General features: G+C 36.2%; 1 long non-coding RNA gene across 2 annotated transcripts in view; it reads right to left on the bottom strand.

Annotated features, from left to right (window-relative positions):
* LOC110362939 (uncharacterized) overlaps positions 1-14,705 on the bottom strand; it is an 89,907-nt gene that overhangs the window by 50,698 nt on the left and 24,504 nt on the right. For both annotated transcript variants that reach the window (XR_010474400.1, XR_002420652.2), the window contains exons 6-9: positions 14,133-14,196; positions 5,016-5,139; positions 3,775-3,946; positions 502-629 (exon numbers count right to left, since the gene is read on the bottom strand). This is a non-coding gene — a long non-coding RNA (uncharacterized LOC110362939). The remainder of the gene's footprint in view (positions 1-501; positions 630-3,774; positions 3,947-5,015; positions 5,140-14,132; positions 14,197-14,705) is intronic.

The following is a 14,705-nucleotide window of genomic DNA, read 5'->3' as shown; positions in this document are numbered from 1 at the left end:
TTTTAAATATTAATGAAGCATCACTGTGTAGCTTTGCATAACCAAGGATGAATTCCAGTTTCGTTTTATGTAGCTGACTAACTAATCTTTATTTCCTTATAATCAAGGTTCTGAGTTTTTTAACATTTACATGATTGATTTATGCATACAGGTTCAATTTGCAGGTCATTCCTTTCTTTGTTTCTATTATGAAAAATTGCCAATTTAATCATTGCTTGTTGCATTGGAATTTAGCTTTTGTGACTTGGATTAGATCATATTTGAAAATACTGAAAAATTATCTCGTGACTGTGGTTTTTTTGTGACAAGACTTTTGCTATTCTTTCACTTATGTTTTTTTTTTCAGATAAGAACAATTATCAGTTGTCCAGATGATTGCTCACTTTCTCAAAACTCACAGGGTCCTAATTGTTTGCTGGGCATCCGACATAAAATCTTATTATTATAACAGAAAAAAAACACAGGCAAATACATTTCTAATTAAAGACTTCATATCCTTACCCATTCAGCATTCGAGGCATGGTAGATGAAGGTATTAGGAGTGGACATCTGCCTCTGTAGAAGAGTATTTGTCAATACTGCCTCTCAGAGAGGTTTTCCATTGAGATTTTACAGTGCTGCCTATATACCTACAAAGGAGCATGAGATAATGTATAAAAACATTGGCATGTACAAAGCCTTCCAGAAGAGTTTTGATTCAAGGCATGCCTACCTAATAATATCAACAAAAAACGATGTCTACTTATTAGCAAGCTATCATCTAAAAGTTAGCAAGATAATAATTCTTGTTAGTGCTAATTTTATCTAAATAATGGAAAAATATCCCCTGTCAATTCTATGGCACTCCTCTGAAGCATGAAGGACATCATGCTTATAGGGAATCAGCAGCAGCACTGAATAGATACAGAACATATTGTCAAAGAACATGGAGATTGCCACTCAGTGAATTCTTATGTCACAGGATCTTCCAGGATATCCATGAAGCTCTGGAGATTGTCTGCATATTGTGAACTGTTCCTTTCTCTTCAAGTAAAAAACTCTAACGGAGTTTTTGATCCTTAACATCTTAAAGTCTGCAAGAGTTCACAGGGACCACTTTGACGTATTCCTTGTAAAATTTAGAAAAAGCTTAGGCTAGTTTACTAGAATAACCAGGGAATTCTAGCAGTTTAACTGAGTGCTTCACTTGGACTAAAAAAAATGTTTTAAACATTGAAACAAATGAAATGAAGAATCAAAATTTTAGCTCATTGAAATCATGCATTCGCCAGATTATGTAAATAAGCGTCCTAAGTATTTAAGACTCGTACCATCTAAGACATACTACATTTCTGAAAAAAATAAATACATTCTCTTAGTCACACCTCATGTGAATTCAGATCAGGAATGATTTAACCAGTGATTTTATCCAAAATAACAACAGTACACAATCTGATGATGACTGCCATTTTCAGTGCATCGCTAAGCAACATACATAAAGCAAAGGTAAAAAGGATATAGTTTCATACTGAGTGACATGAGCAGCTAACTGCTCTAGTAGACAAAGATGAAAGCAAATCCTTTTGATTTTACAGGCAAGACATTGTGAAAGGAAGAGAACAAACTCCATGAAGACTAGACAGCACAGCAAACATTGGATTTGAGGTTTACAAGCGTTTCATATCAGTTGCGTACCCGCCTGTGTCCTTCCCTTCAGCTTTGGGAAATAAGGTCAGAACTGTGCACACACAGATAAGAAAATATATTATGCATATCATATACATAAGAAAAATCTCAAGTCGTAGTCAGTTCATAGTAATTTATCTCCCACAAGATAAATTTTGACCTGCTACTGTACTTTCCTAGTTAGTCCATAGTACAGACTGTTAAAGGCCAACAAAAGTCCAGCGAAAGAAAGTTCTATCTCACAAAGCGTTCAGCAAAACATCCAGTGATTTTGAATAGTGCCTAGTTCAGTGGAGTGAGAATTCATTTGTGAGTTCAGCATAATCACTGCTTAATGCAACAGCATTTTTCCTCCAGCAACTTGGACAAAAATTCCTTATTTCATAAGAGACTTCCTTTCAGAGACTGTCTGTCAGAATAAGATATTTATACTGTTTCCTGTCATTCATTCGAAGAGGTTCATTAACAGCTGGCAGGGAGGGATCAGGCCTAGCATAGGGAAGTGGAAAAAAAGATCAAGACCTGCCAGGAGATTCAAATTACAATTGCACTCAGTGCATGAACTTTCCTTATAGGAAAGAGGTTTCAGATACAGATTTCTTTATAGAAGAATACGGACATTTCTTTGCACTGACCGTTTTCATATATTGCTATACTGAATCCTGCTGAAATGAACTGGCAAACTCACTGTTAAAAATCATATACAGTAAAAAGTAGGGCTCACCCCTTTCTTTCTTTTAAAAGGATTTTCTTCTCTGAGCTTTGAACTTAGTCACATTATATTAAATGCAGCAATTAAAAAGGAAACCAATCCACATATTCAAATTACTGACATTTACCCGAAAATATTCACTATGGTAAACTTGGGTCATGAACACATTTTTCTAGTGTGGTACAAAGCTCTGGGAATCTTGTGATCATAGTTACACACTAACTCTAGTACACAAGAAACAAAGCCTTGTTATATTGTGAAAACATCAATACATATCAAACAATTGAATTAGACTTTGTAGGTATAATAATTAATAAGTGTAAAAAGGAGAACAAAAGATCAAAACAACTTAATTAAATGTCAGATTTTACAAGCATATCCTCACCTATGATACACAGACTTAAAAGCATGTAGGCAAGACTCACAGTAGGAACCATTCTTTGGTTTTATTAATTACTGGAATAGTTAAATAGCATTACTGAAGAAAATATAGGATCATTTAATGGAAATGCAGAAGTTCATAACAACCTCTAAGGTGCAAAATAAAAAGTGATTTGATCTTGAACAAATTATAGCTATTGAAAACACCCTTGGAAAACTTCCAAGATTAATTCCAAAAGGTTAATTTTTTAAAGAAAAACAAAACAAAACAAAAGCCAAAACATTTGAAGTAATTTAAGCAAAAAAATGGCTATGCTGTAAAATTCTCAAAAAATACAAAAAGTAATTTCAGATTAATTTTAAGCTGGAAAAACATCTCAGATGCGAGCTGAGCAAGTTAGAGCACTGTGGCAAGTTCTAATTCACACAGTCAGCTCCTTACATGGTAGAAAATGCACAGTTGCTCTTGGCACATTTCTGGGGTAATATTTTCTAAATGTTTTCACTTGAAGCTATTTTTAAAAATATCAGGTACAAATATACATAACAGGGTTTTGTAGAGCTATGAATTAATTGCTTATATGTGTGGGAGACTAATGGAATGATTTTAGGCCAGCCAGGCACAGAAGGACGTATCCAAGACTCTGCTGAATTTCTGTCAATGGAGATTCACAAGCCAATCCTTGGCTTTTCAGTGAGGACACATGGAGATACACAGGCATCAAACATCTCTATTGTACTAAACCCAAGATCAGCTGGAATTCTGATTCACAAGACAAATGGCACCTTTCCAGTCCCTTAATTAGTTATTATATACCCAAAGCATTTATGAGATTCTTCATTTGAAGATCAAAAAATGATAATCCTTCTCATGCTCATTAAAAAAAATCAAACCTACTTTAAATTCAGGTAGAATTCAGAAATAGAACTGTAAGGGATCTAGCCCCAGCTTTAGTGATATCAGAAACGTCTTTCCATTGCATTAGAGGATATGAGTGAAATTTGAGACAACTAACCTCAGGACATGCAGTTAATTAAGAACTGAGCCGGAACAAAGCTCACGGCTTTCAAATCGGAAGCTAATGTGTTGCCAGCTGGAATGTATGGCCCCCTGCATGGTGAGGCTGAAAATATACGTTTGCAAACTGCGTTTCTTCATGTTTTTCTCTGCTTTGGAGAAGCCCAGAACTGTAAAAGACACAGAGCAATAAATTGCAATTAGTGCACAATTAAAGAGAAGGCTTTCCCCTCCCGCTAAAAAGAGACAAAACACCTCTCTCCCTCCATGAAGGAAAAATGGGAAAATGAGGCTGGAATGCCAGTTATTTGGGAAAGAATAGTAGTCAGTAATTCCCCCCTCCACCTGAAGTATCTTTCTTATACAAATAAACTTGCACATAAATGCTGTCTGCATCTGCATGGGTCCACCCAATGTTTTTGAATTTATTAATCAAATTTGACAGAAGGATGGAGTTCTTAAAGATCATTAACTGCCCTCAAATTTTATGAACACAGCCAGGCCAAGTAGTAAAGGAGCACTTAGGAAAGTTGCAGCATGGTCACAAGCGACACCAGATGGAAAAGAGCCTTATCAGTGAGCAACACTCAATCTTTTATTTTTGCAAACATGAGAGCCAAACAACTAGAAGACGCAAATCCATACAAACTACAGTTGACTTATCCTGGAGGAAATTGGTCATTTCCTTATGAGAATAGACTGAGTAGCACATTTTTTACATATCCAGGGGAAAATGTGGTGGTCATTGTGGCTTAGGCCTGCATTAGAACACTGAGAGCTCACGGCTCACACTATAGAGCTGTCCTGGCAGACTGGGAATCCATAATGTCAGTGTATTAGCTGCTTCTTGAATATGATCTCCAACCTTCTCTGACATTACAATTGTTATAAAAATAGCCTAATATTCTTTCCATGAGCAGAGAATTTACTGACCATAACCTACCTGGTTACTGGTACATGAATCTCTTAAAATATAAAATATTTATATTATTTAAGTAACTAGGGAAATGTTTTCCCAGTTGCCTTTTCAAACTCAGAAAGTTAAGAATCAGCTTTAGAAAAACTGAAAAGACAACTTGGTGATTGATATTCATTTACATATAGAGACTTGGGCAAATGCATTAGGTGTGGTTTAGAATAATTTGAAACAGATGTGTAACTCATGATTGAACAAAAGCTCTACATCATACATTTAACTAAATAATAACATTCAGAGAAATCTGTCAATAAAGCCCAAACCTGCTGGGTCTGATGAACTTCAGCACTGTTGCACATATGCTAGCAGACTGCATGTTCATCAAATGAGATGTTAGATTCACAAAGGAATGACTTCATGAATCCCTGATAAACGTCCTTCCCCGTGCTAGGAAAGAAAAAGACATCAAGGAAATCTATAAGTGCCAAATATACCTCTCTCTGAACTGGGATGTTAATTCTGCATTTATCCATTTTCACCTTATTCCTCCTGAACTAGTAAACTGCTAAAGATGAAAAGGAAGTTGCATTATAATGTCATGAAAAAACAACCACTGTTTCTGCAATATAGTTTCAGCATCATTGGTGAGATACTATTGGCAAAAGATTTGCCAAGAGATTAGATTTAATTAGTTTTTATAATTGACAAATATGATTTTGAGAATGATACCAGAATGTAAAGCAGTAACAAATCACTCTACGTGGATACTATACTGTATATTGTGCAGTCTGGAAGGAATATAAACTTTTGTGAACAAAGAAATTGAATTTAAATTCGACATCTCTAATGTTCACTAAATTATCTGTTCCAAACCACTCTTTATAAAGAGATCCAACAAGCAAAAAATACTGATATTCACTCCATTATTTAAGTTAAACACCACTAATTCTGTTACAAGTCACTTGCATTTCTGCGTTTACTGACTGGTTGGCTAATCCAAATTGCCAGCAAGGATTTACCAATCCTAAAACTGAATTCCTCTATCTAACTCGAAACCATTGCAGTTATCTGTTACAGAATAAATTAGGAATAATAGGATTCTTGTTCCTCTAGACTATAACTATTTAGTAATTTAGAGATAAAACCAATTAGTATTAGATCCCTTTTTATATCTCATTTTAATTGGTATTATATTGAATAGTCTTATTCCGCATTGGGTAGCTCCACTAGCAGGATTCTAATATTAGCATGTCTTTTGTACCTTTTAAGTATTGAAATTATTCCAGTAAGGGTAATAATAAGACTTCTTAGACATCTTTTCCATTTACTAGTCAGCTAACACTGTAAGACTAATATTTAATGTTATTAATAATTCTCAAGTCAGGTGTTAAGGATTAAATAAGAGTTACAAAAGATGGCTAAGTTTAAAACACTGTTTAATTTTGGTAGACGTATGCAAATCAAAAATTGGAACAATGCCTGGGAGCAAACTGTTTAAACATGCTTGAATTTCTCTTTAGGTCTGTTTAACCCTCAGGTTTTTTTCCTGATAAACATTTGCCCTAATACCTGCTGTGCAAAGAACAATAAGAAAACCACCAAAGCTCCCCAAACCGTATCAGTGACTCTTCCTGAGTTATTATCTTGCAGACACCGTAAGCAGCATGAAAGGTATGATTCCTACCAGTCCCAACAGGGATCCAGGCAAAGTATTCAGCATGACGTCTCACAGGGAGAATTCAAGATCTAGAAGCTACATCAGTACCTAGCTAAATTCAGTCTCCAATCTACAACGCTAGAAGAAAAAACCTTCCTAGCGCAGTTAATGCACGTAAGTCCATTTTGTGTTCTCAAGTAAAACTGTAGCTATGTGGTCTCTGGTTGCCTTGTTGAGGAACGCACTGACCTCCCTGCTAATGACAACTGTCCAGGGGAAAACAAAAATCCTAATTGTCCTGGTTTTGTTAAAAAACAAGTTTCTCTTTTAGTGAATTTGCCTGTCAGCTAAAGCTTTCATATTAGCTGCATTTTCCTGGAGAACCAGATACATGTTTTGGTAAATATACCAATGGAATGCAAAGTTATTGATAAACACAGATTCACATCTTGTGAGAGGGGCAACAAGAAACAGGTGACCAAGAAACTGACCAACTGTGTATAACATTCCACTAATGTGAATACTTCATATAAAAGTGGGAGATCACAAGGATCTTGGCCCTTTTTACCTTTTGCTTATGGCCGACGTGAGGAGAGGACCTTGCGAGTCGTCCCTGCGAACTGAGGCCTAGTGAGAGACTGAATCCAGCTCCGGTTGGCTGCAGAGTCCAGTCCAGGACTTTGGGTGCCGGCTCTGCAGTTGCTGGAACTTTCAAGATTGGTTTTGTATATTTTGTATTATTTTCTCTATTCTTATTAGTAAAACATTTTTAATTTTTCCAACTATATTGTCTCTCCTCCTTTCCTTCCCGATCGCCTGTCCTTAGTGGGAATGGGGGAGAGGGAGGGGAAAAAAGGGGAAAAGGGTGGAAGAGGAGGTTAACAATCTGCCAGGGTTTTATTGTCACCTCTCAATCAAAACCCTCAACACTAATGCAATCTGATAACAGGTGGTCTAGGTAGGAACCCTATTCTAAGAATGAAAATGCAGTGTAGAGTACATGCTAAAACATTATAACTTTATGTAGCACAAAAAAAGACATTAGCCTTTTTAATACATTAAAAGTTTTCCTTCCTTGACAAAAACTTTAACCTTAGGGATGTCAAGACAATTCTTGTTGGCTTTTACAGACATAAAAGGAATTAGTGTGAACTAGGAGGCTATCTTAGGAATACTTTGTGATTAAGTTTACTTTTTTCATATATTTTAGGTATTTTTAGCCTGAAAGAATTTTAGGTGTAACATTGCTTAAAATATAGCTATACTTTATTTGAACAGAAATCAGATTTTTTTTGGTGTGTGTACATGTATCTAAAGGTAGACAACACAGCTGAAAGGATGATCCATAAATCTCTCTGTTGCCTTCAGTGCTTGCAAATACTGATTTCTAGGGAAAAATCCTGCCATGTTCTACAATTACATAAATATAGTATTCTTGGAAAATAAAGGACAGCTGCTCTTCATCCACTGTCAGAGGCACAACAGAGAGTAATTGTAAATACTAGTTTAGAGCAATAGCATATGCACCTATGGTTGTTACGTATATTTTCTCTTGGCTCAGAATATAAAGCTTCTATCAGTTGCTGGATGGCAGAACCTGCAACAACATTTGCAATTAACAAATATGCTATAGCACATTTGCTGAAGGCAAAGAAAGAGATGTAAACAGTCATATATACTTGAAAAATAAGGACTAAGTAAAAACAAACCAGGGTTCTCATCTGGAACTAGATTGTATCTGTGACATTTTATCCAAGAATTGTTTCTGTCTCCCCTGTTATTCTTCGCTGGAGATCCGAAGGTCTAAAACTTCAAAAGTCTTGTGGGGACAAAGCTCAGGGGGTAAGAGAGAAAAATAGCCTGGATAAAAAGTCACAAGTTGTAGAAAAGGGCATAAAGTAGAATCCAAACACAAGAACCACGTACGATAGATTCCTAGGCATATTTCCATTGAAATTATCACTGCCAAAAATTTTTGAAAAAAATGCATACAGGTACTTATAGAAACAATAAACCAAATAAATCACTGTGAGAGTAAACACCAATGCCACAAGACAGTAAATTGTTGCTGATAAAGTATTGGACACATACACACACAGTACATGCTGAACACTTTGTACGACTTTTGATTGCAATTTTTTGAGTTTCAAATTTATTTCAATGTTTGTGTTGTAGGAATCCAAGGGTCATTTTAGCCTATTTTTAAAAAACTTGCTTTAAATAACATTAGGTAATATAGAGTACTCTGGTAAATTTTATAACATTAATATTTCAAATAAATTAACACAGCATATACGCCTACAAAAATATATAAATATATGCATAAAACTCTATGATTGTCATCATTTAAGTGTATCTGCTACAAATATTTATGTTCAGAAAAGATAAATAGTGTCTACATGCATTTTTTCCTCAAAATGAAAGCCAGGAATTGCATGTGATTGCCTTTTCAAGCAGAATAGTTTCCAAATTGACCTATACACACTTAAAGAATATCCTTTGTTGTGTACAAGGACTGTTTTTATAGTTTTGCCTGAATACCTCAGTATGTATAAGCAGCACTGTGAACAGACGTTAGAAAAGTTAATTAAACTATTAAACCTGTAGCCTATTAAACTTGAGCTGAAAGTTGTCAAATGCTGGGGATGCCACTCCACAAATATAAGAACCACCCTTAAGAAAATAAAAGTGAAAAGAGTTACTGAGCACAGTTTCATAGCCACATGAAATAATATTTTTCTAAGTCTAACACATAATCAGAAACTAGCCCATAAAAATCACACATACTTGTTAAGAGAAATGCATACTTGTGACCCTAAAAGAGGACAATTCATTTCGTTTCATTAGTTACACTGTGTAAGGCCTTCATCAAGCCAAGATTTATGCACATGTTTATGCACACAACCTCATGGATAAATCTCACACATGTAGTTCAAGACAGATTTGCTGTTACAGGACCAGGTCCTAAATAAGAGCTTGCTCAGATGACTGGGAAGCTGTTCTTGAGACTGGTACTCAGCCATTCTCAATGTTGGCTAAGATTTAATTGAGTAATCCAACTGAGTGCATTTGAATTTGATTACTTGTGGAGTTAATGCTACACAACAAGAGAAAAATGGCAGCATCGCACCATTAGAGATGACAATTTTTGGTTGATCAACCTGAAGGTATAATCACGCTGCAACATTAATGAGAAGCCTGAAAAAACCTCAAGGGAAAGAATGAATGAAATGTTTCTTTAATTAAAAAATATGTTAAAAACTTTAGCCATTATTATAATCAATCTATTTTCAGGCATTGTTTGGGAGAATTAACCAAGCCAATACTGGAGGTATCATGATGTCTTAAAAACAGAAGATTTACTTAAGTACGTAAGGTTGGCATACAGAATAAAATTAATCTCATTTATTGAACTCTGTACCTGCTTAGTTTCAATTTGGCAGGGGCCAAGTCGATAACCTAGATCACTTTACAAAGAAACTAATTCTATAAAATGCTAAAAACAATCCCTAAGTCACCGTTTGCTTTTAAAAATGCATCTATCCTGCCGTGCCATGCCAGCTGATGAGTAATGAGGAGCATCAAATCAAAGTCATTAAGGGCAATATAAAGGAAGATGTTGCATCTTAATGATGGGCAATATTAATGACGCCCTGCGAATACACACAGCAGCTTGATGGCCACTGCGGAAAACGATTGTTAGTGGCAACTTGCTCTGGTTTTGTGAGCCGCAGTTCAGTTAAATTGTATTTGCCCTTTTGGAGTCCATCTAAACATTCAAATATGCTGTTTTAGCTCACAGAACTGTGCGAGGAATTTTATACTTGAAAATGTATCTGTTGGATAACTGGGCACAGGGCTCCCTGCCACAAAATGGTGGCTGAAAAAGAATGGCTGCCCCATGGTTGTTGTGGGGAGGGACTTCTGGGTGCCCACACCACGTAACTGGAAAAGGGGGGTCTGGGTGGGCACCTCTCACCTTGAAGATCGGGGTCTTTATGCTACTATTTATGATTTGCCTCATACTCATTTTAGGTTTTCCCGTTTAAAACAGGTGCAATCAAGGAGAGAGTGCATCACATGTCACATCAGTGATCAGCCACACACCACATGCGGTGCAGAGCAAACATAACCCACAGGCTGTTTTCAAAATACCTGCTGAAAACAAATACAGAGAAAGAAATCAAACCCTGTTTGCTGAAATTCCTTGCAGAAATCATGACTGCTGTCTCCCAGCATACAAGGGACGGCAGTGAAGGATGTTTGACTAGATCTTCAGTGTGTTGATGATGACTCATAGAGAATTACACTATACTCCTCTGTTTGGGAGACAGATAGGATTCAGGCCAGATGGGGACAAATCAGTCTGGTTCACCTCCTTTTAATACAAGGTGTGTTTAATTTAATAGAATTATGCCAATTTAGGATTTGCCTTGAATGGATAAAAAGCAGCTTGCAAGATGTCTCCAGCCTAATCCAATGTAATTTCCGTATTCTGAATGTTTGGAAATGGTGCTTTCAAGCCTGAATTAACCTAGTTTTAATTCATTAAAGTTTTTCATATGAAATACATGAGTGTTTCTAAGGAGCAGTAAGAAGATAGACACTTCAGTCAATTCAGGAGGCCAGTTTCCATTGAAGGCATCTGGGACTAACAAGGTTTCTCTAGGTAGGAGAACGAGGAAGGCAACCTTGAGCCTTGGATTGGAAGTCCTGAGATAAGGAGCCAATACAACAATCTATTTTGTGAATGAGATTAAAAAAGAAAAGAAATCTAAAAACTTAAGCTGCTCCCAAAAGAAAAAGCATTTTAAGTTAATAGCCAAAGTGAAAAAGAAAATCCCGTATGGAATGAATAATTTTCCTAACACATCTTTTTTAATTTGAAATAAGATTTGTGATAATAATGTTAATGCTGGGGATTTTAAGTGACAGAATATTATTCTAACTCACTCTTTCCTTTAAAGTCTCCAAAAAAAAAAAAAAAGGCTCCTTTGTTAGGCCTAGTTTAGGCCACCTTAAAGCTCCTTTCAATCAAAGTACAGATTCTCATTAAGGGAAAAATGATTATTAACATCTTCATTTTGCTTCCTCTTGTGAATTATTTGCATTCAAAAATGTGCATGGCATTAGTTTCAGGGTAAATGCAAATATGACAGCAGGATTTCTCACCAAGCTCCTTTTTATTATTAGCTCTTTTTATGCCCTCCATTTATTATTTCCTCATCATTTTTCAGAATGTATTAAAATGTTACGTTTCCAAAAAGAATAATATTTTCCTTCATTTGGTAATTGTCTCAGTCCAGTCTACAAAAGTCTCCATCACAGTGCCTACTGTCTGTAATTTGGAATAGTTTATAATAATTGGTCATCATAGCTTAGGGGAGCCTTGGGTATTAGCTACCACAGCTACAGAATCCTTTCTCTCCCACTGAGTACGTGATTATTTTAGGTGAAGTTCACGTGACAGGGCGAGAGGGCAGGGGCACAGGCAAAGCTTATCCTGTGGCTGCCCACGGTAGACTCTCAGTCTGTGGTCTGAAGATAAATTGAGATGTTTTCCAGTTTTTTAAGCTTCATCTGTCCTATGTCTGCCGGAAACGACAAGGCCAGCTCTGAAACATATTTCAAGATTATTTTAAATAAAACCCCAAAACAAAACAAATAAACTATTACTCTGACTCATCTTCCTGACATTTTAAGAGGAATGATCCTGGGTGCTGAACATCAGTCAAAACGTAGTGTGTTCAGTTAGAACAAAATCAAGTTACCAGTGGCACACTCTCTGCCAGGGTTGTATTTGATAAACTGATTACAATTACTTCTTTTTTCGTGGTCATATTAAAAAAAAAAAAAAATGGAAATAGATCTGACTAATAAAAGCAACCTAATAAAATCATTTGATCATCCTGATTCACCGCACTTCATCGTGCCAAGCTTCCCTGTTGACTCCCAAATTGTTATTGTCAAATTCTCAAGCATTTATTACACTCAGGATGACTTACGTGGCCCTTTTTTCTGTCACTGTGGTGATGTCCATCATCACACCATCACCACCATCTAATTGCAGAAAAGCAGAGTAAAGACCACTCTGATACCACTCAGTGAATATGAGATAATTTTGTTTCAGAGTAGCATATTCTGCAATAAAATCATCTACTGTGATCTGTATTGACATGACCACAGATAACATAAAATTCAGAGACATATCTAAATACATTTAGGAAGAGTTCTTAGTTGATATAATTTTTAACTTGCTTCCAGGGGAGTTCTAAGATTTATCATAGGATCATTTACCAGCATATAATTGAAACATTGCTGCTGAATTTGACCTACTGATGTTGAAAATTACTGAGAGGAGTAGAACCAATAAAGCAGTTACTAGCAGGATGTATGCTAAAAGTAGATCATATCCTATTTATATCTTTCCTATGCCTTATTCCATCTCACTTGCACAAATGTATGTGCCCATTTTGTACTCATGAGTGTCAGGATGAGTAATCTATGTAATTCTGAGTTCAAGTAGCGTAACTTACTGCCTCGGATTTTGTTCCTTTTCTTAAAGTGGTTTCTGAGTTATGGTGGATTAGTTTTCCGCAATGTTTTGTGGGAGACACTTAGGTTAGCTTAGGGTTCATCGTGATATGGGACCACAAAGAGCTGGAAGTGCTGAAAAGGGCAGAAACATCATCCACATTTGGTGGTGACCCATCCAGCTAAGTTAAAAGCAGCATAAATGAACTCCAAAAATTGTTCTGTCCATATGAAATCAAGACAGACATGAATTGGGGGGTGGAGGGGAGAGATGGAGAATGAGTGTGGTGGTGAATTTGAGACACTGCAGGCTAAGATCCTTGCTCCTCCATCTTCTGTTACCAAGGCTGTTAAGTATTAGCATTGTACCTTTGTACAATGGCCAGTAGTGAATTCACATTGAAGCAAACTTTTAAAGCTAAGAAATTCTAACAAGTGTGCTAATACTCTTTTTTATTTTTATAACTCAGTTTCTTTCCTATAGCATATTTTAATCTTTCCTTCTCTTTTTTGCCTATGCTGATATAAGGATATGCAGCAATTACTATTATTATATGTTTTTAAAGACTTATTTGTCTCAGCTGCATGTCTCTCATTCTTTAACCGTAGATAATTAAATCAGTAACTTATATTAACAGAAAAGAAATTGGTTGTAGAGAGCTTAGTCCCTGTTCTTTTCAGGAGGTCCTTCAGAGCACTGAGCCTTTCATTTGGGCAAGTAATATAGCTTATTAAAATAAATTCAGTTTAATGCCATCTAATTCAGCAATGATCAGCTAATTACAGACTTCTGTTTAGTTTCCAGTCCAAGACAAAGACATAAAATCATCACTTGATGACCAGAGGAGCACGTTTCTATGATTTAAACCAAACTGTAGTACTCAGATACACCTTAACTATCTCATTATTTCAAGAATAGGAAGGAAAGGAGCACAGGTTGCAGTACAAGGCTATATTAACTGTTTTTTAACTTTTGCCAGTCATCTCTGCTTCTGCCTTCTTCACCACATGGAGATTTTCCAAAGAATGGACAAGAAAACAATACCTACAGTACAGATGGTCACAAATACATTATCTGAACTCCTGTCAAAACTAGTAGGATGATGTCATTTTCAAGTAATCAGTGAAGTGATAGCATTTGCAATAGAAATGTTTTTTGAGAGGAATTCCATACATTTGGTATTCTCTCTTAAAAGTAAAATCACCGAAATTAAACAATCCTTCCAAAATATTTCCAGAGTTTTCTTACTTGGAAAGTGGGGGGTTTCCATCTTGGAATTTCACCTTTCTGTTACACGCAACCATTTTTCCTGCTGGAGAAAGCAAAGAGTTGTTTCAGAGTTGTATTTCAGAAAGATTTACATGTCAGAATGGTTACTCTGAGGAATTATAGTCCTGAGTCGCTGTTCCACAAAGCAGAAAGCCTCACAACCTTTTGAGTTAAGGAAACAAGAAAAATGTAACTGTGCCAAGCTCAGTTTTACAAATGTCTCTTCCTCTCCCTTTCAGCATTTACCTTTGGCTGTTCCAAAGCCTGTCAGAATGGGGCAATAATCTCCGGACCTACAGTACTTCTAGATCACAGCTGAGCCACAACTACCATACCACAGGTCAACCAGGTTCACTGGGGGAAAGGTCTACCACAAGGACAAGATGTAAACTAGATGGCAGAACACCTACTTACATCACATACAGGCTAAGAATATACTGTTATTCTTTAGACCTATGAGACCAAATCCTGACCTACACATCTATTGGCTTTTGGCTGCATAAATATGTTTCCCCTGGCCCAAATTTATATAAGTATGAAATCTTGCACGTC

The sequence above is a fragment of the Columba livia genome, chromosome 8 (genome assembly GCF_036013475.1).
Source record: "Columba livia isolate bColLiv1 breed racing homer chromosome 8, bColLiv1.pat.W.v2, whole genome shotgun sequence".
In the NCBI taxonomy this organism is placed as follows: Eukaryota; Metazoa; Chordata; class Aves; order Columbiformes; family Columbidae; genus Columba; species Columba livia.
The sequence above is the reverse complement of the archived record's forward strand: the minus strand, read 5'-3'. Positions and strand labels throughout refer to the sequence as shown.